The 27,299-nt window shown below is 50.5% G+C and overlaps 1 protein-coding gene and 1 non-coding gene across 2 annotated transcripts in view; one reads left to right on the forward strand and one right to left on the reverse strand.

The window, feature by feature from the left end:
• The window catches only part of CD247 (CD247 molecule), a 75,312-nt gene that overhangs the window by 23,952 nt on the left and 24,061 nt on the right, over positions 1-27,299 (forward strand). The window lies entirely within an intron of this gene.
• Positions 13,807-13,891, reverse strand: TRNAQ-UUG. Its single transcript has one exon. It is a non-coding gene; the product is annotated as a tRNA-Gln (tRNA).

Consider the following 27,299-nt stretch of genomic DNA (forward strand, 5'->3'; position numbering starts at 1 on the left):
GCTAGGTAAGAGGCTTCACAGACCTCGCCAGCCTGTTGCTTTCGCTTTATTTTTCTTCGTGCACACCTAAGCTTCTAAATTTTATAAGCCACGGCTTACTTTTATCTCTGAAGGCGGTGGAGAATGTTGGACTCAGCAAAAGTCAGTCATGGCCAACTGGGAATAATCAAGTGACAGCGGTGAGGTCTCCGCTTTGCTTTGGTGCCGCGAGGGTTAAACCCTCCTGTCCTCAAGCAGCCTGCCCCAGCCATGACCTTGCTCACCTCTTCTGTCCGTCCCCCTCCCTCACAAATGCCATCGTGAACATATTCAGAATAGTGACCAGACAGCCTTCATGCGTCGATTTATTTATTTATTTATTGATTTATCAAAAAAACCCTTTTTTAACGTTTATTCATTTTTTTGAGAAAGAGAGAGACAGAGCACCAACCGGGAGATCATGACCCGAGCCGAAGTCGGACGCTTAACCGACTGAGCCGCCCAGGCGCCCCTGCCTCAGACAATTGTGAGATAGCAAATTACAACTTTAATCCTCCACCCCCCCACCCCAGCCGTGCCACCACCGATGTTTTTATTGTGGAGGAAAAAAAGCACATAACATTTACCATGTTAATAACTTCTAAGTGCACGCTTAGTGACATTAAGCACATTATATGGTTGTGCAACCCCGCTAATGTCGAAATGTCCCTTTTCATCTTGCAAAACTGAAACTCTGTACTGGTGAAACACCAGCGCCCCCGTCCCATTCCCCGCCAGCCCCCGCGACCACCGTTTCGACTTCTGCCTCCGTGATTTTGACGACCCTAGGTACCTCCGACGGGTGGCCATATATGATACTGGTCCTTTTGTACCTGGTTTATTTCACTTAGCATTACGTCCTCAAGGTTCATCCGTGTTGTGGATTGGTCAGAATTCCCTTCCTTTAAGGCTGGGTGATACCGCACTGCCTGGGGGGGGGGGGGGGGTGGGTGCGCTTTGCTTAGCCTTATATTTATTGGTCAGGGTTTGCCTCCACCTTTTGGCCAGTGTGAATAATGCTGTTAGACACATGGGCGTACAAATACGTCTTCAAGACTCTGCCTTCAGTTCTGGGCATAACGCTAGACATGGGATTGCTGGATCACATGGTCGATCTGCTTGTAATTTTCTGAGGACTCTCCATGCAGTTCCCCACAGTGGCTGCACCATGTACATTCCCACCGGCAGGGCACGAGGGTTCCATTTTCTCCACATCCTCGCCAACACTTGTTATTTTCTGTTTCTGTTTTTTTTTTTTAATGTTTTATTTTCTATTTGAGAGAGAGACAGAGAGAGAGACAGAGTGCAAGCAGGGGAGGGGCAGAGAGACAGAGACAGAATCCGAAGCAGGCTCCAGGCTCCGAGCTGTCAGCACAGAGCCCGACGCGGGGCTCGAACCCATGAACCGTGAGATCATGACCTGAGCTGAAGTCCGACTGAGCCACCCAGGTGTCCCGTTATTTTGTTTCTTGATGATAACCATGGTAACGGACATGAAGCAGTCTAAAGTTTTTTTTTAAATGGAAGAAATGCCCAAACTAGGATTTCCAAACTTGTATAGAGTAAAACGTACTCTTTTAGATGTGGCAAAGTAATTTCACAAATTAAGGATTTTAACACACGCACAGAAATAGACTAACTGCTTATGTAAGTTCCTTCAGAGATGTCAAAAGGAGGAAAGGGAGAGGGAGAGGGGAAAATAGAAAGAATGGGAGAGAAAAAGTGAGTGGAATGGGGGCAGGACGGAGGGAAAAGGCAGCAGAGGTCCGAGGGTGGGCATCTGGATTGTTCTCGGAATTTGAGGCCGTGGGGCCTGTGCGGCATACGGGTCCTGTATGCACGTATTTGCCCGAGGGAGGTTGATTGCTTTCTACAGTGTAGCTCTGTGCTGGGAGGGGCAAGTCACTTTCCAGTGGGCCCAGAAGGCCTGAAACGGGTCCGGATGGGGCCATAGGCAGCGGACCCTCCTGTGCACAAGGCCAGTTTCCTCACCGGGCCTGGCTGTCCCGATACCTGGGGGCGGCCACAGGTCAGAGGCAGGGCTGGGTGGCATTGGGCCTTGTGTTTCCCGCATTTCAAAAGCCTCCTCCTCCACCGCTAGGCTCCTGCTCTTTAAAAACCAGTGGGCCGGGAACCCGTCGGCCTCTCCTGTGGGCCAGTCACATCACATTTTATAGATCTCAGTAAAGAGGGCCCAAGTCCCTGTCTGCTGTCACTCTGGGTTTGCGTCCCTGCGTCGCTGCTGTACCATTTTTCTGGGCAAACAGAACCTCTAGGTGAGCAGCCCGATTTTGCTCCTCTCATCCCTGGACGGGGGTGGGGGTGGGGGGGATAAGGGGTTACCCTTGAGAGGAACACCACGGCCAAACCACACGGATAGAAAGAAAACGAACAGAGTTGACTGAGTAGACGGCATTGCTGGTGTGTCCAAGGGAGTATCACCGATTCACCAGGCAGGCAGGCCATCTTTAACTGACCCTGTTTCCAGACCCAAAAGCCCGTGGTAACATTTCATCCTGTCTGAATACATATTTTCAAAGAGGGTGAAATGTGGGTGCTTTTACTGTTGCTATTGGCGTGCCAAGGGAACCTCACGGAGATTTGAAACTCTCATCCGAGAACACAAAATCTGTCCCTGTAAACACAGAGTATGGAGGGGGGCACAATCCGAAGAACCTACTGGCTGTCCCCCATTTGGGTATTCCATAGTGACACATCCCTCTTGGGAAAATTCTGCCCTGGATCTGGACTGGTCTTTTGCAGGCTGTCGGGTATGAAAACCTCACAAATCCATTCTGTGCTTCTCGGCCCTGTTTTCCAAGTCGCCTCAGGTGTGGATTCCGGAAGCAGGAACGGAGCTGCCCTCGCCCCAAAGACAGCCAGCCGGTCCTGCAGGAGACCCTCGGGGCTGGCGTCCTCCCTGGTGTCCACCAGACTCTCACTTTCCTGAGCTTTTATTAAGAGCCACTTGAACTTCAAGAATACGCTCCCACGTGCGGCATAAAAGCACGCGTGCACACGCAGAAAGGGAAATATTTATTGGCCCCTTCAGATAAGGTTCCCCCCCCCCCCCAGATTCAAGGAAAGTCTTAACATGATGCCATCTTAGCACTCGAATTATTTTTTTTAGCTTTCGTTAGAACACGTGATAATAATGTGGCCATACTCTGGTTTCCACTGTACAAAGCTTTCTCATCGTTTCATCTCCTTTGTGCCGAATCATAGACCCTTTGAAAGAGGTGATGGTCATTCCCATTTGGCAGATGGGGAAGCTGAGGTTTGGGGCGGCTGAATGGATCACAGCTAGCAAGTATTATTGTGGGACCGGGACCCACATCCTCTAACCCCCAGATCGCTCTATTCAGCCATGCTGCCTTGTCACAAAAACACACTCCATACGGCACCGTTGGAAGAATGGTAGGTGGCACCCTCAGAGTAGGAGGTCGGGGACCAGCTGGCCAGGCGTGGCCATCCGTTTGAGCACCGGACCAAGGCGCCGGGCAGAGACCACCAGTGGGTCCCGGGAGCTGCCCGTGCCCCTCACAGCGTGGGTCCAGGAGCAGCCACCTGGAGGAGGGGCTTTGTCGCCCGGGCCGGTCCTCCACTGAGCTACCTTTTTCTACTTCACGCAGAGGTGCAGGAGCGACTTGTGGTGGCCCTGCATGAAGTGGTCAGAGTGTCTCACGGGGGCGAGGTGGGGGGGACGATTCTGTGCTGACCCTCTCGGCAGGCAGCCGGGCCCACAAGCCAGAGAGAAAGGATGTGGTAGCGGAGTCTGTTGCATTCCCGTTCTTCAGTCTGCAAAGTATTTTCACAGCGGCGATCCCCGCTGATCCCCGCCTTGCTGTATCCCCGTTTCACTCCCGTGCTTAGAGAGGTCAAGTGACCCGCCTGTGGTCCACAGCCCTCCTGCTTCCAAGGCCGGGACACTTTCCACCTCCCCGAGACGTCACTCGTGAGCTGTGGTGTCCCGCGTCCCCTCTGAATTTGGTTTCTCATATGAAAAATGAGGGGGTTGGTGCAAGAACCAGTTTCTTGGTTTTGCTGCGATGAAAACATGTTTTCTTTCCGCTGACTTTTCCACGTTGCTCATTTCTTCGGCCTGGCAATATCTCTTCTCTCGTCGCCTCTCAGGAGCGGCTGAGCTGCTGCCACCTGCCCCTCTGAGCAGAGGGTGTGTCCTTGAAGGGGTCGGAGGGGCAGTGTGGACAGGGAGGGAGGGGGAGGGGAGGAGGCCCAATGACAAATTGGCCCCCTCCCCGCCCCAGCCCTCAGGTCATTTTCTTTTTAGTTAATGACCTTGTTGTTTGACCTTCTGGGCAGCCCCATGGCTTCTTTCCCCACCCCCATCCCATGGCCATCTGGTCTACTGGGCTCAGCCAGAGGGAAGCAGGGAGCAAAATTCATCTTGTCCTTGATGGGGAATAGCTGAGATGAGCCGGACCCAGCCAGAAGGCATGTGGGGACTTAGGCTGGAGACAGCCTTGAAAGGAGGGCTTCCCGGGGCGCCTGGGTGGCACAGTCTGTTAAGCGTCCGACTTCAGCCAGGTCACGATCTCACGGTCCGTGAGTTCGAGCCCCGCGTCGGGCTCTGGGCTGATGGCTCAGAGCCTGGAGCCTGTTTCCGATTCTGTGTCTCCCTCTCTCTCTGCCCCTCCCCCGTTCATGCTCTGTCTCTCTCTGTCCCAAAAAAATAAACTTTGAAAAAAAATTTTTTTTTTAAAAAGAAAGGAGGGCTTCCCGAGCTCTGCCCTCCATGTCCCCTGCCCCTGCCCCGGTGTCACCTGTCAAGGAAGCCCTGACCAGCGGGCCACTCCTTCCCTGTGCCTGCCAGCAATGCGGCTGCAAAGAGACAGACAGACAGGGCACCGGTCCCAGGGAGATCTTGGGGATTCAAGAGAGGCAGATGCACACCAGATCACCTCCTTCAGCCTCCGGCAGTGCGCCCCAGGGCCTGAGATCCTTCGGCTGGCTGCTACTGCACCATAAATGCTCCTGCGGCCCCTTAGGGCTGGCACCCCGCAAGGTCAGGTGAGGGGCAGGGCCACCCCACCCTCACAGTGCTGGCCACCCACAGGTCTGCTCAGGCAGGTGTCGCCCCTGCCACCTCCAGCTCCTGGCCTGCCTCTGTTTCCCTGCAGTGGCAAAGGTGGGGGCTATACGTAGGCCATGTTCTCAGGATGTTCTGGCCAGAGGGCTCCAGGCCCCCCCCCTCTTCGGGAACTCCGCAGTAGCCTCTGGGCCCCTGGAGGGGAAGGAGCAGGGAGGGGGCTGTGCGGGGCCGGGAGGCGGGCCAGTGGTTGAGATGGAGGTTTGGGATCTTCTATGACCAATGGCAGGTGAGGGAAGGAGAGAAAACAGGCGCGGAGAGGGGCAGGGTGGGTGGGCTGCATCCATCTGATGACTGGAGGTAAAGGAGTCAGTCTCCCGAAGGACAACCTGCTCCCAGAGAAACAAGAAGAAAACAAAAGAGGGCCACTGGCCTCTGTGCCAGAGCATGAAGAATGATCTGGAAGAGCCGCGGCTGCAGCCGGCACCCCGCCCGGTGTAGCTTTCACCCCCAAGGCCACTCTGCCTTCCCCCCCACCCCCCCACCCCCCCCATCAGCTGCTGGGCCGGCCACTGCTCAGCAGGGCTGGGTCTGAAGGCCCCGGGGCCCGCCTCACACGTGGTAGGACAGCGGGACACCTGCTGGCACGATCTGGGAGGCCTCTGCTCGGGACCCTCCTGCTGTCACTGGGGCCAGCTCAGTGGGCGAGCCATGTCTTGAGTCCCTCAGGAAGAGGCTGAGGCTGAGGCGATTCTGTGCCGGGAGAACTGGGCTCACATCCCGAACTCTGAGCCGAGGAGCACTGCTGTAAAGGGCCGTGCAAATGTGAAATACTTACATGGTCACTGTCATTGTCATCGTCCTGACGGGGCCCGTCATGCCCTACCCCCACCCCCAAGCCGGCCTCCAGAAGCAGCCGCTATGATCTCTGCAAATGATGTGGGCCTTGCCGCCTCACAGAACAGCCCCTTTACCTACTGGCTGTGTGACCTTGGGCAAGGAACTTAACCCCTCTGAGCCTCTGTCTGTCGTAAGACGGCAAGGCTATGAGCCATCTCCCTGAGCAGATTCTGAGGGGTCAATGAAATAAACATTTATAACCGGTGCTGGGAACACAGGAGAGAGTAATAAACACCAGCTCCCCTGTGGAGAAAAAGCAGCATGAACGTTTTAAAGGGCACGAGGACGTCCAAGATTGGTGACAAAGCAGAGTAAGAGCCAGAGGGTGGCCATTTTTAGGGTCTAAGCACCAAATCGAGAGAGGCTTGATTTCCTCCCCTGGGCACTATAATTTATAAGCTAAAGGTATTGGTTAGCTGCTCTGTGGGCACAGCTGTGGGGTCACTGTGGATCGGATTGGGCAGCTCAGAAAGGGCCCATGCCGGGAGCTGAACAACGGCCTCTCCCGCCCTCCAGTTTTGTACCTCACCCCCTCGAGCAAACTTGGGCAGCGTGTGCCCATCCCGCCTCCCCTGCTCAAGGTGGGGCAGCTCTAGGCTCTGTTCCAGAGAAGAGACATAAGGCCCTGTGGCCATGAGTCCCGAAGGATTCCTGAAAGTCACTCCCATCCTCCACCGTGCCTGGAGGCCCAGGGTCTGGGCCTCCGTGGGCTGCTGCCTCCACGGCAGCTGCATTTCCTCTCCCGTCTGGGGTCAGTCGCACCCTCTTCAAGGCCACCACCTGGCCTGGCCTCTGGAGGCCTTGCTTCTGGCGAGGGCGAAGACAGGAGAGGGACGCTGGCAGGGGTGGCCAATTGAGATGTTGTTGAGGGACGCCGGGAGAGGAGGAAGGCTCACTCAACCCCAGCCCCGCAGAGGTAGGATGAGATTCGAAACAAAGCCCACGTGACCGTGAAGCCAGTGCTTGACCGTGGAGCAGCCTCGTGGCTGTTGGGGGCAGGTCCCCAGCCTTCCTTCTTTACCATTAACACCTGCAAGAACTCAACATTTTGTGAGCGCTGGGAAGGGTGTACGGGTTCTGAAAGGACCCAGAGGAGGGAAGGACGTGTCCTCTTGACCCCTTCATCCCAGGATGGCAGAGATCAGAGTGGCCCCGGAGGGCGGGCAGGGGGGCTGACGTCCTGGGGGACTTTTGGCCAGACAGAGGGAAGTCCTCTGATTCCTGCTGAGACTGCTCGGATGGACCCTTCTTTTTTAAAAAAAATTTTTTTTTTTTAACATTTATTTATTTTTGAGACAGAGAGAGATAGAGCATGAATGGGGGAGGGGCAGAGAGAGAGGGAGACACAGAATCGGAAGCAGGCAGGCTCCAGGCTCTGAGCCATCAGCCCAGAGCCTGACGTGGGGCTCGAACTCACAGACTGCGAGATCGTGACCTGAGCTGAAGTCGGACGCTCAACCGACTGGGCCACCCAGGCGCCCCTTGGATGAACCCTTCTAAGGGTCGTCCAGTGGGTGAGGGTGGGGAGGCCGGGAAGGGAGGGGGCAGGCCACCCAGGCAGGGATCACCCCCCAGCGAGAGGTACAGACAGCTGCTGCAGCTGGGCACCAGCACTGGGCTTCGGCCCCACCTGCCCTGAGCCTCAGTGTGTCCCCAGTGATGAGGGCAAGCAGGGACCCCTGACCAGTCTCCCGGGACTAATGAAGCGAGGATCCTGTGATCCCACTGCTTTTCCAGGAGACAGTTGGGACAAGGGTCCCATCTGGAACATGGGTCCACCCGGAGTATTACGCATCCGTCGGCCCAAGAAGCCATTTCTCAAGCCCCTGGTGCCCGGTACCAGATTGCGTCGTGAACTTAGCGCATCTATCCTCGAGGAACTTAATGGTTTCGAAAAGAAAGAGGACATTTCACATGAAAGGATCAGAGCAGTAATTCTGAATTGTTCTTTCAGCCTCCACCCAACATTATGGAGGGCCCCAAATTGCGTGCTTCCCCGCGTGCTTACAAAATTCCCCCTTTACCCTACTTCCAAATCTCTCCCGGAGTCAAGGAAGCTTTTGGAAAGCAAATGAGTGACAATGAATTTAGGCTTTGACTCCATTTTACATCTTTTAAAATGTTTAGTTGTTTATTTTGAGAGAGAGAGAGAGAGCATGCATGAAAAAGCATGCACACAAGCGGGGGGAGGGGCAGAGAGAGCGGAGAGAGGGAATCCCAAGCAGGTTCTGCACTGTCACGACCCAGGGCTCGATCTCACAAACCGTGAGATCATGACCTGAGCCAAAAGCAAGAGCTGGACGCCCAACCAGCTGAGCCTCCCAGGCGCCCCCTCCATTTAACATTTTTTATACAGTAAGTTATTTCCCAGTTTCTGTATTCTATTCTAAGTAACGATTTTCTGGCGATACCTCCTAGCGGGTCGTGGTTGCGAACCAATAGGCTAGACTCCGAGTGTCGAGCCATACCGTAATTGTGCTCTCTGTCAGCCTGATCGTTGACTTGAACAGCCCCCTGAATCTTACGTGTGAAAACAAGCGCTAGTTAGATTCACATTACAAAAATTCCCAAGTATGATAAAAAGCCAAGAAATCCTAGCCGGTTACAAATTAAGTGAATTCTGCGTAGCCAAATCCTTTCGAAATCAAAATTACAAGAAAGATTATCATATCTTTTTATAGTAAAAGCACTATATATGTTATGTGGCCTACGCGTGCACCTTCACGCTTGATTTAAAGCAGGGTGGGGGGCGCCTGGGTGGCGCAGTCGGTTAAGCGTCCGACTTCAGCCAGGTCACGATCTCGCGGTCCGTGAGTTCGAGCCCCGCGTCAGGCTCTGGGCTGATGGCTCAGAGCCTGGAGCCTGTTTCCGATTCTGTGTCTCCCTCTCTCTCTGTCCCTCTCCCATTCATGCTCTGTCTCAAAAATAAATAAAATGTTAAAAAAAAAAAAAATTTTAAAGCAGGGTGGGTCGAAGAGTTAAAAGGTTTAAAAGGGGCCTCTTTAAACCGTCCTTTAAAATAACTCGCTATTTCCCTTACCGCCACCCGAAAGGGTATTCTGGAGTCACCCTTGTTGGCGTGCCCCAGAGCCTGCAGTGTGAGGTTCAGGGGGCTCTAAACTAGGCTTTGAGAGCCGGAGAGGTCTCGCCTTGGCTCACTGGCTGGTTGAGCAGGAAGACAGTGCAGGAGGTGGGGGGCAGGACTGGGGACAGGGGTGGCCTCTGGGAGGTGAGGAAGCCCCGGGTCGCGTGCCCCTGCCACAGCATTCTTTGCATGGTAAACACGAGTGTCGTGTCGGTGCTTTCTCCAGCGGAATGAATACTCTGTTTGCTCTGTATTCCTTCCCAAGCTGCTTCCCATTTTCAGGAACCCACCGAGACCTTTCCGGTTCCTCTCTATTCGGCACGTGTAGAGCGACTCTAAACCAGAAACCCCCTGTTCAGGGGCGCGCAGGACTGCCTGAACCGTAGGGCTGTCCTGACAAATCGCCTCTAACCTGCAGGCCCGCTGCCTTTTCAGCTCCCCGGGGCATCTGCCCGACGGGGTCCTGGCCTCTGTTGACCCTGGGGCGTCAGGCCCAGGGCCAGTGGCTATTGGGTAACAAGGTCCAGCCAAGGCACATTTTTGGATTCTTAGGACCCCTTCTGCATGGAGCAGGATGTTTTGGTTTGGGGCAAGGGAGACAAAAAGTACAGTTGGGCAGCTCACACCCACCTGGGAGAGGCAAGATTCAAGGTCAGCAAGCAAGTAAACAAGTGGCTGTGATGGTCCGGTTAGGGAAGGAGGAGCTCAGGGCACCTGGCGAGGAAGAAGTGACCTTGACTGGTGCATAGGATCTGGATCGACAGGAGAGAGGAGGGGGTCCCAGGGGCAGTGGAGGCACAGACAGGGCAGGAGCTAGTGAGGCCCCACGGAGGGGAGACCCGGCAGAGTGAAGACATGTAGACCGGGAACATAAGTGGAAAGTTGGGTGACCAGAATACGAGACGCTGAAGCCGCGTGGTGAAGGCTGGGGGGTTGCTATGTGACGTAAAAACAAACCAGAACTGCCCGGCGGTCTATCTGAAGGTGGGGGCCGTGACCGCCATCAGGCTGCAGTGTGTGGTGGATGGAATCGGATGTGTCATGTGATGTAATTGCCACCATCTTGTGGTCACAGAATCATGGTCAAGGTAACTTGATCGGCAGGCCTACTGGAGCCTTTGAGCTAATCCAGACTGACATTTAAAAACAATTCTTTTTTTTTTTTTAGTTTTCATTCCGTTTCATATTCTCCGCCATTTTCAAAGTAATGCACGTTGAATTTAGAGAATTTTAAAAGTATAGGAAAGAGGGAAGAATCAAACAAGGCCCTACACTGTCACCCATCACCGCGGGGCAGCTACTGCCACTGGGGTCGCCTATTTCCTTCCAGTCTTTCTGTTAATGCTCTGGCTTCTTACATGGTTGGGATTAAACAGTGAACTCTCCATGAGCCATATGGGCTTGAATCCTTTTTTTTTTAACGTTTATTTATTTTTGAGAGTGCGAGTGGGGGAGGGGCAGAGAGAGAGAGAGAGAGAGACACAGAATCCAAAACAGGCTCCAGGCTCTGAGCGGTCAGCACAGAGCCCGATGTGAGGCTCGAACTCATGGACCGTGAGATCATGACCTGAGCCGAAGTCGGACGCTTAACTGACTGAGCCACCCAGGCGCCCCTGGGCTAGAATACTTCTAGTAATCGTGTGGTTTAATGACCAGGATCTCACTACCTTTTAAAGCATATTATGCCTATTTATTTTATTTTTATTTTTTAGAGAGAGAGAGAGAGAGAGCAAGTCGGGGAGAGGGGCAGAGGGAGAGAGAGAGAGAGAGAGAGAGAGAGAGAGAGAGAATCTCAAGCAGGCTCCACGCTCAGTATGGAGCCCAACGCAGGGCACCCTCCAACAACCCTGGGATCATGACCTGAGTTGAAATCAAGAGTCAGACACTCACCCAACTGAGCCACCCCATCGCCCCTCTTGTGCCTTTTTAGAACACAACAGTGGGGCACCTGCGTGGCTCAGCCGATTACGCATCTGACTCTTGCTCTCAGCTCAGGTGTTGATCTCAGGCTCATGGCTTCCAAGTTTTGCAGTTTGTCTTTTGACCAAGAAGTCATCGGCTCAAGCCCCATATTGGGCTACATGCTGGATGCAGACCCTACTTAATAAATTTTTAAAAAATAGAGTTAAGAATGGGGCTTTTTTCATTTATAAAGTAATATGTGCTTACCTTGAAAGTGTGCAATACTCAAAAATGTAAACACTTAAATCATCCATAACTCTATTGTCCAGAAATCATCTCCTCTTTTGTGACATTTCCTTCTAGAGTTCTTCCAAAACCGTGTGTGTTTTCAAAACAAAACTGGAATCACACCACGTGCAATTTGGATTGTGCAGTCCTCATTTATCATATCATAGAAGTTTCCATTTTCTGACAGTTGTGAACGTTCTACTAACCTAGCGTTCATTACTTAGCATGAGTCAGGCCATACAAAGCATTTTATGTGTATTAACTCACATTATCTCACAACAACCCTTGGAGATAAGTACTACTTTTTAATTCCCACCTCAGGGACAAGATAAACTAAGGCACAGAAGGTGGGATTTAAACTAGGCGTTCATGGGGCGCCTGGGTGGCTCAGTCAGTTAAGCATCCGACTTCAGCTCAGGTCACGATCTCGCAGTCCGTGGGTTCGAGCCCCGCGTCAGGCTCTGGGCTGATGGCTCAGAGCCTGGAGCCTGCTTCCGATTCTGTGTCTCCCTCTCTCTCTGCCCCTCCCCCATGCTCTGTCTCTCTCTGTCTCAAAAATAAATAAACATTAAAAAAAATAAAAAAAAATAAACTAGACCTTCATATGCCAGAGCCTGCACTCCTATTCACCAAACTCCCCAGCACACACACACAGGCACAGCACATCTATGCTTTCTTCCAGGAAACAGCCTTTCAAATATTGAAAGCATCTCTGAGGCCCAAGCCTTACCTTTCTCAGGCTTAATAGCCTCATCTCAGCCATCGTTCAAGGCTGGGAGGCCCTTCGCCATGCCAGCCTTCACTCAGGCAGGCCTGGCGTTTCTGGGTCCCTTTAACTGGCAACTAGACACAAAAACATGGTTGCGGGGACTTCTGCCGGAGGCAGGTTGCAGCCAGCCTGTCCACCTGCGTGTGCTGGACGTAGACTCCGTCATTGTAGCCGGAAGTGCATTGGCTTTTATGAATAACAGCCAAACCGTGATGAGCAAAAAATACTTCTTCCAACTCCCTCGGTTCCTCACGGCTCCGCAGCCTGGTTCTTCCAGCCTTTTGATTCTTTGCCTGGTTCTGTAGAGCACAGCCCAGAAAAAGGGAGGGTCAGAGTTTCCAGGGGCCTTAGCGTGGCTGGCTGAGGACTTTCATGACACCTTGGTGGGGATCAAAATGGCGGCATCTCGCCTGCCTGGGGGCGTCGGGGCAGGAGGGGAGACCCAGAACCTGGAAGGAGGCCGAGGCTGCCCCACGAGCACCTGTGGTTCTCCAGAGGGCTTCCAAGTTGTACAGTTGGTCTTTTAACCAAAAAGTCACCAGCAGTCACAAGAGCCGGTCCGGAAGAGTCCGAGTGGGTAGGACCGGTCAGGAAGGGAGGCGTCTTCTGGGAGAGTGTTGGAACCGTGCAGACGGCACGTCCGCGGGGACCTCTCCCTTCCCCAGCACTGATCAGTTGAGACTGGGGTCAAGGCAGCCTCCAGGTAGAATTGCCAAGGTCACGAGATTTAATCCCCAGTACCTTCTGCCCAGGTGTCTCCTGGCCTGACCAGTCCTATTTTCTCTCAGGCTCCTGATAAAGGAGGGCGAGGAATCCAGTTAAACAATTTCATGTTAAGGCTTTAGTGGTGCTTAAGGCGTCGTCATCTCAGGGTAATTTCTACTATAACAGAGACCTCTCAGACACCCAAATGCCTCTGTCTAAAGATATTTTCAGAGAGGGAGCTCCTTGTAGCTTCCTCCCCCCCACTCCTACCCTCAGTTTACAACAGGGTGGCCAACCCTGTCTTCCATCCATAAGAGCAAAGACTGGAAATCTGACGGTGCGCCTTTGACATCTTTGTGCCTCACCGTCCCCGTTGGGGAGAGGAGGAGAACGACAGCATACACCTGTCGGTTTTTACGAGAAATAAATGAGCCACACGATGCATCCGAAGCTCAGAGAATCGAATCTGGACCGCAGTCATCCTTCAATACGTGTGAGCTATTACTGTTGCTGCGGGTTGCTACTTTGGGTTGGAAAGCCGATTCACATACATTATGCCATTTTATCCTCGTGACAACCCTGGGAATTCAGAGTTTTATTGCTCCCACTTTATAGATAAAGAGCCAGCTCCCTGAAAGGAGCGTTCCCTCCGCAGGGGCAGGGCTTGGCCCTGGGCCTGAGGCCCTGGAGGACTCACAACCCAAGCTCACCAGAGCTCAGAGAAAGTGTCAGCAGCCTGGGAAAATTGCTATTTCGACACACGGTGTTGTAGTGACGGGGGTAGGGTCACCCCTAACCAACGCTCTGACTTCTGAAGGGGAGAGCGGGGTAGCTGTCTCAGTTCCAAACACGTATAAAAGCAGAGAAAATGATAAAATGAACCTCATGTACACATTTCAGTAAGTATCTCTAAACGATGGGGACCTTTTTTTTTTTAATTTTTTTTTTTTTTTACATTTTATTTATTTTTGAGAGAGAGAGAAAGAGAGAGAGAGAGAGAGAGAGAGAGAGCGCAAGTGGGGGAGGGGCAGAGAAAGAGGGAGACACCGAATCCAAAGCAGGCTTCCAGGCTCTGAGCTGTCAGCACAGAGCCCGACGTGGGGCTCGAACCCACGAACTGTGAGATCATGACCTGAGCCAAAGTCAGTTGCTTAACCAACTGAGCCAGCCAGGCGCCACCCCCCTTTTTTTTTTTTAACATAACCACAATTCCGGTATCCTACTTAGACAATTTACAATAATTCCTTAATATCATCAAATATCTACTGTGTATTTCAACCTCTCCAACCTCCTCATTTTTCTTTTTTTTTTTCACTTTTCCGTTTGTTTGCATTAGGAGCTAACTGGCTTATGTCGTTTCGTGGTTTTTGTACTTAAAGCTTCCTACCCCCCACCCCCACCCCCTTTATTTCCTCGAACTGTGTTTGCTGAGGAAGCCGGGGTGTTTGTCCCATAGGATTTCCCACGGTCTGAGTCTCACTGATGGCTTCCCCGTGGCATCTTGGGACTTGTTCCTCTGCCTGCCATCTGTTTCTAAACTGAAAGTTGGATCTGGAGGCTTCATCAGATTCAAGTCTGATAATGTAGTGAGATGTCACTGATGATCATGCCCCGAGCTGCTGTTTTGTTGGGGGTTAGCTCTTCTTTTGTTTATTTGGTGGAATATTTCTATAAAGAAAAACTTCCCGGGGGCGCCTGGGTCGCTCGGTTGGTTGAACATCTGACTTTGGCTCAGGCCATGATCACACGGTTCGCGGGTTCGAGCTCTGTGCTGACAGCTCGGAGCCTGGAGGCTGCTTCAGATTCTGTGTCTCCCTCTCTCTCTCTGTCTTTCCCCCACTTGCACTCTGTCTCTCTCTCTCTCTCTCTCTCTCTCAAAATAAATAAACATTAAAAAAAAAGAAAAGAAAAGAAAAAAGAAAAGCTTCCCTTCATGAACTATTTGGTTATCCTGATACTCAGGATGAATGCTTGATTCCTTCCCCTTAGTTACAATAATTTGTTATTTTTAGATGAAATGACAGGGACAATGTGTGTGCTTTGGTTCCAAATAATTCTGGGAGCGGGGCATGGGCAGGGGTCCAGAAGATCTGTGGCTGCTGTAACAGGTGCACAGAGGTTCCTTCTACTACTCTACTTGTACGTATGTTTGATACACTTTATTACAAAAAGCAGTGTGTGGGTTGTTGTTTTTTTTCTTTTTCAGTAAAAAATTCAGTAATGGTTGAGTTCCCTGGCATCCTCCAAAGATGAGCAATAAATGTGTTCGTTGGTTTTTTTATTTAAAAAAAATGTTTTTTAATGTTTATTTATTTTTGAGAGACAGAGCGTGAGCAGGGGAGGGGCAGAGAGGGGAGACACAGAATCCGAAGCGGGCTCCAGGCTCCGAGCTGTCAGCGCAGAGCCCGACGTGGGGCTCGAGCCCATGGACCGTGAGATCGTGACCCGAGCCGAAGTCGGACGCTTTAACCGACTGAGCCAGCCAGGAGCCCCTGTTTGTTGGTTTTAGTGTCATGATATCTGCCCTGGCTTGAAACATACTTAAGTGTTTTGATTCGTTGTCCTTGTTTTTCTTACTGATGTCAAACTGATTTTATCATTGGCCAGTGGGACCCTCTTCCAGTTGGCTCTTTTTTGACATAAGTCCAGTGGTCTTTGACAGCGTCCTTGCTTACAGTGTGACCAGAGTCCCATTTGTGTTGTACATTTCCTACCCAGACCGGGGGCACTTTTCCAAGGTAGGGCTGCTGTTTTTTGCTAAGGGTCTCTTGTGCCTGGCCGCTGTTACCTAAAAAGATCTCTTGGAGGCTCTGGTTTAGACTCTACGGCCAGGGGCAGAATTTTCCTCCCCGCGCACCAAGCAAGTGTACCCCAGCCAACCCCCACCCCACTACTGCTACCCTCACACCCCCAGCCAAGCAGGTGTCTCAGGACGTTGACTGTGCTGGTGGGTGGGTGGAGGGGAAAGGAGATTAAAATCTGACTTTAAAGGCTCAGGCAGTAACTTGCTTGAGGTTGGCTCCCCCTCCCCAGCGCCAGCCCCACCCCCCAGACTCAGAACCAGGTAGAAAGAAAGCAGGGCAGTGAGAATATTCAGTATCTCCATCTATCTATATTTAGGCAGATTTATCTCGCAAGTGAAATCAGAGAGAAACATTTAAGGAGGGGGTAGTGGGGTACCTTGGGTTCACATAGCTTGATCTAATTTGCCGGGGGTGGGGGGGCGGGTGGGGATTGGGGGGGGTTACAGAGCAGGCAGAGCCCCCCCCAGAGACGAGTGTAAGACAAAAAAGGCATAGAAGGACCAAACGGGCGCAGGCCAAGCACAGCCTCCTGCTGTGTGAGGCACCACCGCGTAGAGGAAGGAGCGAATTCGTCAGCTGCCAAGCACACAGCTAGACTCTACGCGTCCGTGTGACCAGGAGGCCGGTGAGAGGTGAAACCACCCGGTGATGGAGTGAGGGGCTGCAGCATGAAGCAGGGAGACCCCCTTCCCGGGGAGAGTTGCACAAGCCTGGAAGATCTCTGGTCAGGAATGTCTGGGCCGGGCGTTCCACTGTGTTCCACTGTGGCCAGCGGGCCACACGCTCATGCAAATTGCACGTGGCAGAGGAAAGGAGGCCCAGGGCTCCCAGCCGGACATATCAACGGTGTGAGCTCGGTCTGGTCAGGTCCTTCATTTTGCGTGTTTTTTAACAATGGGGATAATAACGACCCCTCGTCCTCAAGGCTGTTGTGGGGGGTGAAGGAGTAGGTGAGCCGGGAAGGCCCGTGAGTCACCAGATGTGCGTATGACTAAGCGAGCCTCACATCTCTGCTATGACCTGTGAGCACAGGGTCTGCACGCGGGTTAGAAACAACCACAGCTGTTTTCACGACAGTGTCCAGGTGGAAGCTGCTCTCCGATGGAGGTGGGATGACGGAAAGGCCCAGAAGGGAGGATATGGTGAGCAGAGGGAGGGAGAAGCCAAGCTTGCCCCTGGGCACCGGGTGGAGACTCTGGGGGACAGCTGGTCATTTCAGGGGAAAGAATCACCCAGAGGCCCTGATAGGGAGGCTGAATATAGATCTACCGCTTTTCAAGGAGAGGCCTTAGAAGACCTAAGACCATAGGGGTGTGTGTGTGTGTGTGTGTGTGTGTGTAAAAAGCAAATGGTGGCAGACACCTGAGGGGTCAATACCCGACATCCTTCCAGGCCCGAGCACTCGAATACAGGCTTCCCCCGCCATCTGAAAGAAGGGTCCCACAAAAACTTTCGTAAGTCAAAGTGGCATAAAGCAAAAAAAAAAAAAGCAATTACCACTAGTGTACGTGGAAACATTTTTTAGCGTTCCCAAGCTCGAAAAATAACCTCTCTTTGGCCTTTCTCATACCTGAGGGCACAGCCTGCTAATGGGTGCACGGGATAAATTGAGAAAAAGCACAGGAACTCACAGACGCAGGCTGCACAGGGCATTGCCCAGGCCAAAAGGAAGCTTCTCCAGGACGTGAAGTCACTGGGCCGTGGGACCACCACGCCCGACAGGAGCTGAGGCTTGATCAGACATGAGATAGGCAGCCACACCATATACACACATTGACAGCATTTCCTACGGATGCTTCTGTCCTTTCGATTTTTTAAAAATTTTTATTTAAAAAAAGTTTTTTTAACGTATATTTATTATTGAAAGACAGAGAGAGACAGAGCGTGAGCAGGGGAGGGGCGGAGAGAGAGGGAGACACAGAATCCAAAGCAGGCTCAAGGCTCCGAGCTGTCAGCACAGAGCCCGACGCGGGGCTCGAACTCACAAACCGCGAGACCATGACCTGAGCCGAAGTCGGACGCTCAACCGACTGAGCCACCCAGGCGCCCCTGATTTTTATTTCTTTAAAGAAACCGTGATAAGTTAAATAAGCTGCAGAGGGACCCAATGTAGTGCTGGCAAATCCTAACAGAAGTGTCATGACACCAAAAAGTGATCGTGGCTGTGTGTACTTGTCCCCTTGAAAACAATCCACACCTGTGCCTTCTTAATTTTGCTGCGTTTAGATAGAAAAAGTCAATTTTGCTAGACTCGCTTTCCCGATGCACACATACTACGTGTGAGTATACAAACACAGTTAGTAATAGATAAAATTCACCAACCTGGGTTACTGCCGTCCGTCTCTTAATTTTTCATTGTGATTGTTTTCCAGAACATCATTGAAAATAGTGCCTTCCAGAAAATATAAGTGAGTGTATATTTGATCTCAAAATGAGGAAATACTTTCTAAGCATATAAGTAAAAGCAAAGTATTTGACTACTTAAATTTCCATTTCTAGATGTCAAAAACACCAGGTGAGAGGTAGATGACAAAGTGGGAAAATATTCACAATATATATGATGTGAAAGGCTGAATATCTCCAGTAACATGCTCTTAGAAATCACTTCTTTTTTTTTAAGTTTATTTATTTATTTTAAGAGAGAGAGAGCGAGAGAGAGCATGCACACCAGCACATGTGTGGGAGAGGGGCAGAGAGACGGGGAGCTGTCAGCACAGAGCCCGACGCGGGGCTCAAACTCATGAACCGTGAGATCATGACCTGAGCCAAAATCAAGAGTCAGACGCTTAACTGACTGAGCCACCCGGGAGCCCCTAGAAATCAGTTCTTAAGAAGACACATCCAAAAAAATAGTAATAAGCGAAAGTCATCGGCACACAATTCATATAACAAGGAACACACACGATGAAGAAAATGCACACACAAAATGTCCAACATCACTAATAATCAAAGAAATGCAAATTTTAAAATTAGATTCTGTTTTATGTCTATTGGGTAGGTCATTTGGGGGCTTGTTTGTTTAATGAAAGTACATAGCATTGCCAAGAATACAATGAATTAGAGTCTCTCAAAAAAATTGCTAATGTAGAGGAATCTGGCTGGCTTAGTGGGAAGATCATGTGACTCTCTCTCTTTTTTTTTTTAAGTTTATGTATTTATTTTGAGAGAGAGAGAAAGGAGCAAAGTGAGGGCAAGAGAGAGAGAATCTCAAGTAGGCTCCACACCATCAGTTGTGGAACCCGATGCGGGGCTTGAACCCACAAACCACGAGATCATGACCCGAGCCAAAGTTGGACACTCAACCTGCTGAGCCACCCATGTGCCCTGAGCATGTGACTCTTGATCTTGGGGTCGTGAGTTCAAGCATCATAGGGGGTTTACAGTTTACTAAAAATAATAAATAAATAAATAAATAAATAACTTAAAAACAAAACAAAAAACATTTGCCCTGTGTAAATTGGCACTGTCTTTCTGGAAAGTAATCAGCCCTAAGCTTAAAGAGTCTCAAAAATATTTATTCCCTTCGGTTATGTATTCCCATGTGTCTTAATTTATTTCTCGACAAATAATCATAGGAATAAAAATATCTGTGTTCAAAGATACCTACTGCAACACTAGAATACTCAAAAATCTACAAAAACCTATACTTCTGGCAATGTGGGGGGTTGCCAAATAACTATACGTAACAATACTTAAGAACAGTCAAGAATAGGCATTCTTGGAGCTATGACCCCAGTTTTGGAAAAAAAAAAAGCATTAGAATAAACATTGGAAGACAATACAGCAAAATGTTAGTAGTGATTATGTTTGGGTGGGGGGGTTGTAGGAAATTTTTATTTTCTCGTTCATGCTTTTCTATAGTTTCCAACATTTCTATAATTAACATTTTTACTCCTGTAATCAGAAAGGCTATATAGAATATAAAATTATCCCCCCCCCCACTTTTGAATTGAGAAATCAAATTCATCCTAACATTACCCCGTGGTCTCCGGAAAAGCAGGCTGGTGTGGGAGGAGCAGAAGCGAGCCCCATGGCCCATCAGACACGGAGTAGAGGTGCGAGTCTGGATTTCAGGGGGGGTGGCTGGAGCTGCAGGTCTGATTGTTGGGGTCAACAGCATATGCAGGTATTTCGAAGCCCCAAGAAGGAAGGGATGAGGTCACAAAGGCAGCGAGTTCAAGATGAGAAAAGAGATCCAAAGCCTGACTCTCGAGTCCCTTCGAGACACCGGGAGAGGCAGGAGCATTGGCAGGGGCCCAGGGACCCACTCTGGCACTTTGTTACAGGTCTTCAGTGACTGAAGGAACACTTGGCATTGATTTATTCTCAAACTTGATGTCGTTCGCCTGCACATTTTCCTTTATCTCTCTCCTTTCAGACCCAGTTCTTAAAAAAAAAGGGGGGGGGGGCAGGGAGGAATCATGCATTGTTCTTTTTTTTTTTTTTTTAATTTTTAACAATATTGTTCTTGAGAAAAAAATCATGTCTGGATAACAAAACCATCAGATGAAAAAAAATGCTGACTCTGGGGCGCCTGGCGGGCTCAGTCCCTAGAGCGCACGACTCTGGATCTCCGGGTCGTAAGTTTGAGTTTGACATTGGGTGTAGAGTCTACTTAAAAATTTTAATTAAATCTTTTAAAAGTGTTGATTCAGTGCATGTGACCATCTTAGCGTGTCAGGGTATCCACATCAACAATAAGCTCTTAAGTGGACTGGGAAGCGATCCAGTCCTGAAGGACGGGCAGAGACTTGACGCCCTTCTCCAGCGAATCCCTTGATTGTGTGGCGGGGCCTTCCTGCAGATCAAATGGGTCTCCGTCTTCCAATTCGACAGATCAGTCCTATGGGCCTCAGGTTTGGGTCCAGCACGTTCAGTGAACTCAGTCCCACAAATGTGTAATTCTCGCTTGCCAAAGTTTTTGAAAGATTTATTTTGAAACCTGATCACTTTTTTTTTTTTTTTCAGTTTCAGCAACTTCTGTTTTTGTGGGCAGTTTGCATCTTTTCTATGCTTGGGAGCGTAGCTTCCTTCCACTGCCTGGAAGGAAAAGAGCGCGTTGTTTTTTTCTCATCCCCCCGGTTCACAACCGACCAGTAGGTGCAGGACTTCTAAGAGTGACCAGTTCGTTGGGAGCAGAAGTGTTAACCCCTGTAGATTTGTGGGTTACAAGTTAGCAGAAGGCAGGGCTGGCGGTGGTGGTGGGCAGAGAAAAATGAGGGTTCCCCTAGCCTCGGTGTCCCCTTCTTGGGAGCAAGGCGGCCGGGGAGGAAAGACCGGCCCTTCCCCAGGGACTGAGCCCTGTGATGTGGGCCCAGTGTAAGCCGGGCTGAAACAAAGGCAGGTGGCTCAAGCGGTCCCGTCGGTCTAGCAGAGGCTGACTTGGAGGAACCTTCACATTAAACTGATTGATGGCTTCTCCGTGTCTGGGAGAGGTGTTTTGGCTCTGTGTCAGAGCCCCCATCAGACAGGCCTGTGCTATGAGAGGTTTGAAAAATGGCTTGGATGAAAAAATTGACTCTGTTCAATAATAAATTATAATGATGATTGGTATTTATAGAGCATCCTTCAACTGAGGGAGCTCTAAGTTCTTTATGGATATTAAGTCACCTTTCTCACCACAGAGAGAAGATAATAATTTTGTCAATTCAATATTTTTGTGTCCCTTTTTTTTTTCTTTTATCGAGGGAGGAGGATGCTATCACAGGGGTGTTTTCTTACGTTAATTTGGAAGCAATAAGTCTTCCTTCCTTTCTTTTTTTTTTTTTTTTTTTGCTGGAAATCTCTTTTTACTGAACACCTCGTCAGAAATTAAAAATGAATAGTGATGCCTAAAATGCGTGTGTATGTGCATTTATATGTCTATGCGGATATAGTATCTATATAAATATTTAATTTTTATGGTCTAAACCTTCTCCCTCAGTTTTCATGAGCTAGAATTTATTAGCTGCTGAACAATAGGGCTATTATTATTTGCTTTCGCACCTAAATGATTTAAAAGTCAATTATGAATTGGCTGAGGGGATTGGAGAACTGTGCACGTAATACGGCTCCGCGATTTCGATTTGTCCAAATGTCTGGAATGAGGAAGTGTCCAGGGTAGGAAATAGCCCACAGACGTACCATACGGATATTAAAGCGACCAGACAGAGGCCCTAGGTCACTGGGATGTGAGCAAGTCTGCCGGGTTTCATCTGAGTGGGTTAGGGGTGGGGGTAGACGGTGCTGCTGGAGGTATAAGCAGACACATACATCTGAGAATAAAGCAGAACCCCAGGACTGGCCAAAACAGTGATCGAAAACCAGGCAAGCCCGAGAAGAACAGCCCCCAGCACTCTGGTCCGCGCTGCACAACCCTAGCAACAATTAGAGCCAGGGCCAACCTCCGCCAGGGTCCCCCAGTGGGGTTGGGGGGTGGCGAGGGACATAAATCTTTACTGCGTTTCCCGTTTATCTGCAAAGTGCCGTGTTCTGAGTCGCCAAGGCAGAGAAGCAGGCGGGAGGCTGGTAATGACCCAACACGAAAGAATTATTTGTCGAACGGAAAACATCCCCCCTAGAATTCGTGTCTCTGAACATCCCAAATGGGAGATGAGAGTTTTCAGGTGGTTAAAAAGGATGAAGTAGTTTTGGAACAAGAGCCAGGCCTTCTGATGCCTTTTCACACTTACTAACTAACCAAGGTGCTCCGGTCAGTGGGGCTGTGCTACCGGGTTATCACTCCCCCGACATCTCAACAGTCCCCACCCCTGAGCACCCCCATGTACATTACACACGTACTCACATACACATAGATATGAGTACATGCATGTGTATACACATGCTTATATATACACATATAAACACACGTTTTCCCTCATGAATGAAATGAGTTCACATTTATTTTCAGCATTTGAGTGACTTTTAAAAAGTTGGGGTTAAAAAGGTAGGGCAGGGAAATCATTAGTCTTCGGATTATCGCGAAGTGTAAATTTCCCCAACATCATTAGTCCCCAGTCCTAACGTAAAAAAAAAAAAAAAAATCCAAAGTGATACAATGTAAAAGATGGACTCAAATGTCATACACAGAACTGTCCGGCTCTGTTAGTCCAAAGACGAACTGATTTTTTTTTTCCCTGAAGGAGGTCCGAGTTACCCCGGCAAATGGTCAGACAAGTGTGCCAGGGAGAGGGTTCTTTTCTTTGTTCGTTTGTCTCATTTGAGGTACTCCTAAACATGGTGATTGGTCCCAATCATGAGGTCTGCACCGAGCTGCTGGCTCCAAAGCATCAACCAAGACCCCCAGTGAAGTTAATTAAGTTTGAGTCTCGGGCTAGTAGATGCCAGAATAAATCTAATGTGTTGTCAGCGGGCTCAGCCAGAAGAGCAGAGCTCCAGTGAGGAATTTCTGTGCAGTAAATATCACTTAAATTCCTCTCAAAGTTGGAGCGGGTGTCAAAGTCCAAAAAAGCAATATTCCTTGGCAACTGCTGTCAGGAGTGTGTTTGTGCCTGGCCATGTATCATCTGAGCACTCAAATTAGCAAAGAAGAAAGATAGGGAGTTAATATCACCCAGCTGACTGCTCCAAGAACTGCTTTAACTGTAGCCAGAGAAATATGGAGAGGGCATGGCCAGTCATCGATGACCTCCAAATGACTAGATGCTCAGAATTTTCTGGCAGCCCGGGCTAGATAAATAATTCCTGCTGTGAAATAAATAAACTCGCTGTAGTATTTCAGGGAAACCAAAGCTTTTACTTCTTGTTCCCTCGGCTACAAGGAGCTGAGGAAACACTACAGGTGCAGAGCCAAGGAAGGTGGGGAGCCTATCTGCGGCTTTCTGCGTTCTGTCTCGCTGCCCTCTGGCTGGGGAGAAGTTGGTGGCCCCGGGAGGCTGACGAGGTCGGGGTGGGGCAGTGGGAGTGCTTCCAGAACTCTGAACACGAGGCTTGTAAACCTATTCCATGTCTGGACAGGTCTTTGGAAGGGAAGGAAGGAGACAGGAAAAGAAGGAGGGAAAGGGGGAGAGAAGGAAAGAGGACAGAGGTTCATGGCAGATGAATATTGCAGTCAGTAATCGTGCTTCCCTTGTTCTTTGTCCTTGCTTTTTTTTTTTTTTTTTTTTTTTTACATCAACTTGACAATTTTTGCCTTTAAAACAGAGATGAGTGACATTTCAGGTTAGTGCTGTCACGGGTTGCCAGGTGTTTTGGAGCCAGAAAAACTACAGGCAGAATTCTTCCCTTTTCCCCATCTTCACTCACCCTGCTTGCGTGGCCTTCTGCTTTCAGAAGGGGGGACAGAGTGGGGTGCTGAGAAAAACAGTTTTGGGGAGTTCAAGGTATTGGGGCCCCTAACTGCTTTTGGGATCAGCGCGGGTGCCCAAAGCACCCAGGAGGCAGCCAGTCCTGAGCCCGAGGCAGCTTCTCTCCGGGAGTTTGCTAAAGGAGACTATTTCAGAGCCACTACTGGCTGATGCAACCCCTAGAGATGTCCGGTGCTGAAACTAAATTCCTCCTCCCCAGAAGAAAAACAGGGGTTGTTTAGGAACCCAACACACAACTCACAGCAGGCAGGCAGCCTCTGTATTTGGAACTAAGTGTTTGTAAAAACCCAGTAAGAAATGCAGGCTAGGCAAATAAATAAGCTGCCTTCAATACATCACAAATTGGGATGCAGAACACTGTGGCTTCATGCTGAGCTCGGTTGCAATCCCGGGGTGATTTTGTTTCAGAAGAGTGGCATCTGGCTGGGGGGAGATTGTAAGCTTATTATTTCCGGTTGTAATTTAAGCTTATCAAAGGAAGGGCACTTAACAACAGCTTTATTAATGCCCAATAAAAAGGCAATTGCTACCTGCCACAATTGGCACGTTCTGGAGAAAAACAATGTACAGCCAAACATTCAACTGCAGGGGTTTCTATTTTGGGGGGCAGTTATTAAAGACGTGTGTCTTCTTAGCCAGAGTCAGGATTCCTGGGGTGTTCTGTGGTCTTGTGGAATGAGAAGGGCATCTCCAGGGCTGTGTGGTTCTTTTATTTTTTTATGTCTATTTAATTTTAAGAGAGAGAGAGAGAGACAGAGCACGAGCGGGGGAGGGCAGAGAGAGAGGGAGACACAGAATCCGAGAAGGCTCCAGGTTCTGAGCTGTCAGTACCGAACCCGAACTGTGAGATCCTGACCTGAGCCGAAGTCGGATGCTGAACCGACCTAGCCACCCTGACGCCCCTCCAGGGCTGTGTGCTACTAAGCCAGCAAACAAAACATTATAAACAAACAAACCTTTTCTGTCCTGTTTCCCCCGACCACGCCCCTTTAAATTGGGCGTGGTCTTCACAGAAAAAGAAAATGTACTTAGCTGAAATGAATCACTAGTTTTAATTCAGGCAGTAGGTTGGCATTCTCCTTAGTTTAATAACCTTAGGATATAAATTTATGTAGACTCAGATCAAATTCCAACCATTCATTTCAAGGAGGTCTACTCTTTTTAAGCTTAAAAGTTAGATTTTGTTTGAAAACCTAATGACTCTTTGAATTTGGGGTTCAGCTAATAAGTTAGCCCAGATTTAGTTCAAGTTCGCACTAAATTGGAGGCCGATGTGCAGGATCAAGAGAAAAGAGATGCAAATTACAAACCCAGGTTCTAAATATCCCAGCAGGCTGCCTCGGTGAAGACGACTCATTTTTTTGTGTGAATTAGTGTGTGTGTGTGTGTGTGTGTGTGTGTGTGTGTGTGTGTTACCCTCCCCTTCCCCCCCTTCTCCTTTAGAAACCAAGAAATGATTGGGGCACCTGGGTGGCTCTGTTGGTTTGGGCGTCTGACTTCAGCTCAGGTCATGATCTCAGAGTTTGTGGGTTCGGGCCCCGCGTCGGGCTCTGTGCTGACGGCTCGGAGCCTGGAGGCTGCTTCCGATTCTGTGTCTCCTCTTTGCCTCTCCCCCACTCCCACCCGCACTCTCTCTCAAAAATGAACAAATATTTAAAAATTTTAAAAAAGAAAGGAAAGAAAAGAAATGATGACTTTTTCAGGTCTCTGCTTCCAGCTATGGAGGCTTTGGGTATTTGAAGTCAGATGGGAGGCAGGAATGAGCAGCGCTAATTGGGTGCTGCTGCAAAGGGCAGCCGATGGCAATGTGAGTTTGTTGTCTGTACCTGGCCTGTCCGGGGAGTAAGAAAGGCTTGCTGGCCCAGGTCATAGGTCATGTCGCAGACCTGCCTGCAATTCCCTGGGGGACTCCTATACTAGAGTGGACAGGGTGACCTTTATTCTAAGTAGTCCAGGGCAGTTCCTGCCCTGCTCGGGGGACACACAGAAAAGCTGTGCAGATGCTGGGAAGGGTGACCTGCTGACCGCCCCCGGAGCGCCGGGTCTAGCCAAAGGAACAGTCCCCAAGCCCTTAGGGCCGGGGCTGCTGGGCAACATGTCACCCCTGGCTACCCGAGGTGCCAGGCTGTGATGCTGCCTCCAGAAGGGACCGTTTGTGTACGAGGAGAGGTAGAGGAGGCGAGGATGACAGAGGAAGAAAAGGCTGGGAGGGGAGAATCGGAGGAAATGTGGGGAGGAGACAAACAAGAGAAAACTAGAGGGAAGAAGACAGGACCGGGCGGGAGGCAAGCTGGAGGAGGGCTGGACTGGGCCGCGGCCGCAAAGGCCGGAGGGCAGATCTTCCGGGCTGGGAGTCTGCCCCTTCTGCCGATGGACCGCTCACATTCTTCTCTGACATTACAGACAGAAGGAGGCCAGGAAGTGGCCAGGTGCCTCTCCTCTGTAAATGGGGCTGGAACTGACTGCCCTCTGCAGGCCCCAGGCGCACCTCTCCCCCGCCTGCGGGGCCGGCGATCTTCCCCGGGCACTCATGCATTCAGATCCGCTCATTTACACACGCAGAGATTCCCGGGTCCCAGAACAGCCGCTTTGCCAGCATCCCTGCCCGTCACAGGGATGGGCTCCCTTCCCTCCGCCACACGGGTCTAGCTACAGGGCCACACTTGGTGCCCGGCAGGCACAGGCCTCCTCTGCCAGCCCGGAGACCAAGCTGCGTTTTGGGACCGCTTCCGGAAACACTGGCCTGTGACCTGGCCAGTGGTCCAGCGTGGTCCTGGCCCTGGGATGTGAGCGGGGAGGTGGGGCCCCGAGTGGGATGAGGAGGTAGATGTGCTCCCATCAGCTTCCTGGGCTCCACACGGGCTCCGCGCTGCTTGGCCGGTGACGGAGGCCGAGGCCTCTGCGACTTGTACCGCGCTGAGTGTCCCGCTGGCCCCCTGCAGCTTCTGCTGTGCCGTGAGTCGGTTGCACCAGCCTTTAACGCCAGCGTGCCATCAGCTACCCACATCCTGCTGGTGTATGCCTGAAGAATGCAGAGTGAGTTAGATGCTCAGTGACCTACAGTGTGGCTCAGGATGAGGACAGGGGTGGTTAATACAAGGCATCAAAAATGTACCGTTACCACTCTCTCTTAATTCAAAGCGTCATATTCTTGTATGAGCACGGGGAAAGGCATAAAAAAGATGTAAAGCACCCACCTTTTCAGAAACCGAGATGGAACGCTTTGCTGTATGGTCTTCTAGTTGCTTTTCTACAGGGATACTGGAATCTGTCTCTACTTACAAATCTAGAGGTGGAATCAAACAGGGAAATGAGAATGGCGGGAGGGTGCTGCACCTGCCACCTTCGGCTCCGGGAGCGGACCTCACTGATCCTGGTGGTCCTGGGGAGGCGCCCTGCTGACCAAACTGAGATACCTGGGGCTGGCGAGAGGGGAGGTGACGGGGCCCAAGGCTCGCCAGAAGGGGGAGGG

Source organism: Leopardus geoffroyi, chromosome C3, assembly GCF_018350155.1.
Source record: "Leopardus geoffroyi isolate Oge1 chromosome C3, O.geoffroyi_Oge1_pat1.0, whole genome shotgun sequence".
Lineage (NCBI taxonomy): Eukaryota > Metazoa > Chordata > Mammalia > Carnivora > Felidae > Leopardus > Leopardus geoffroyi.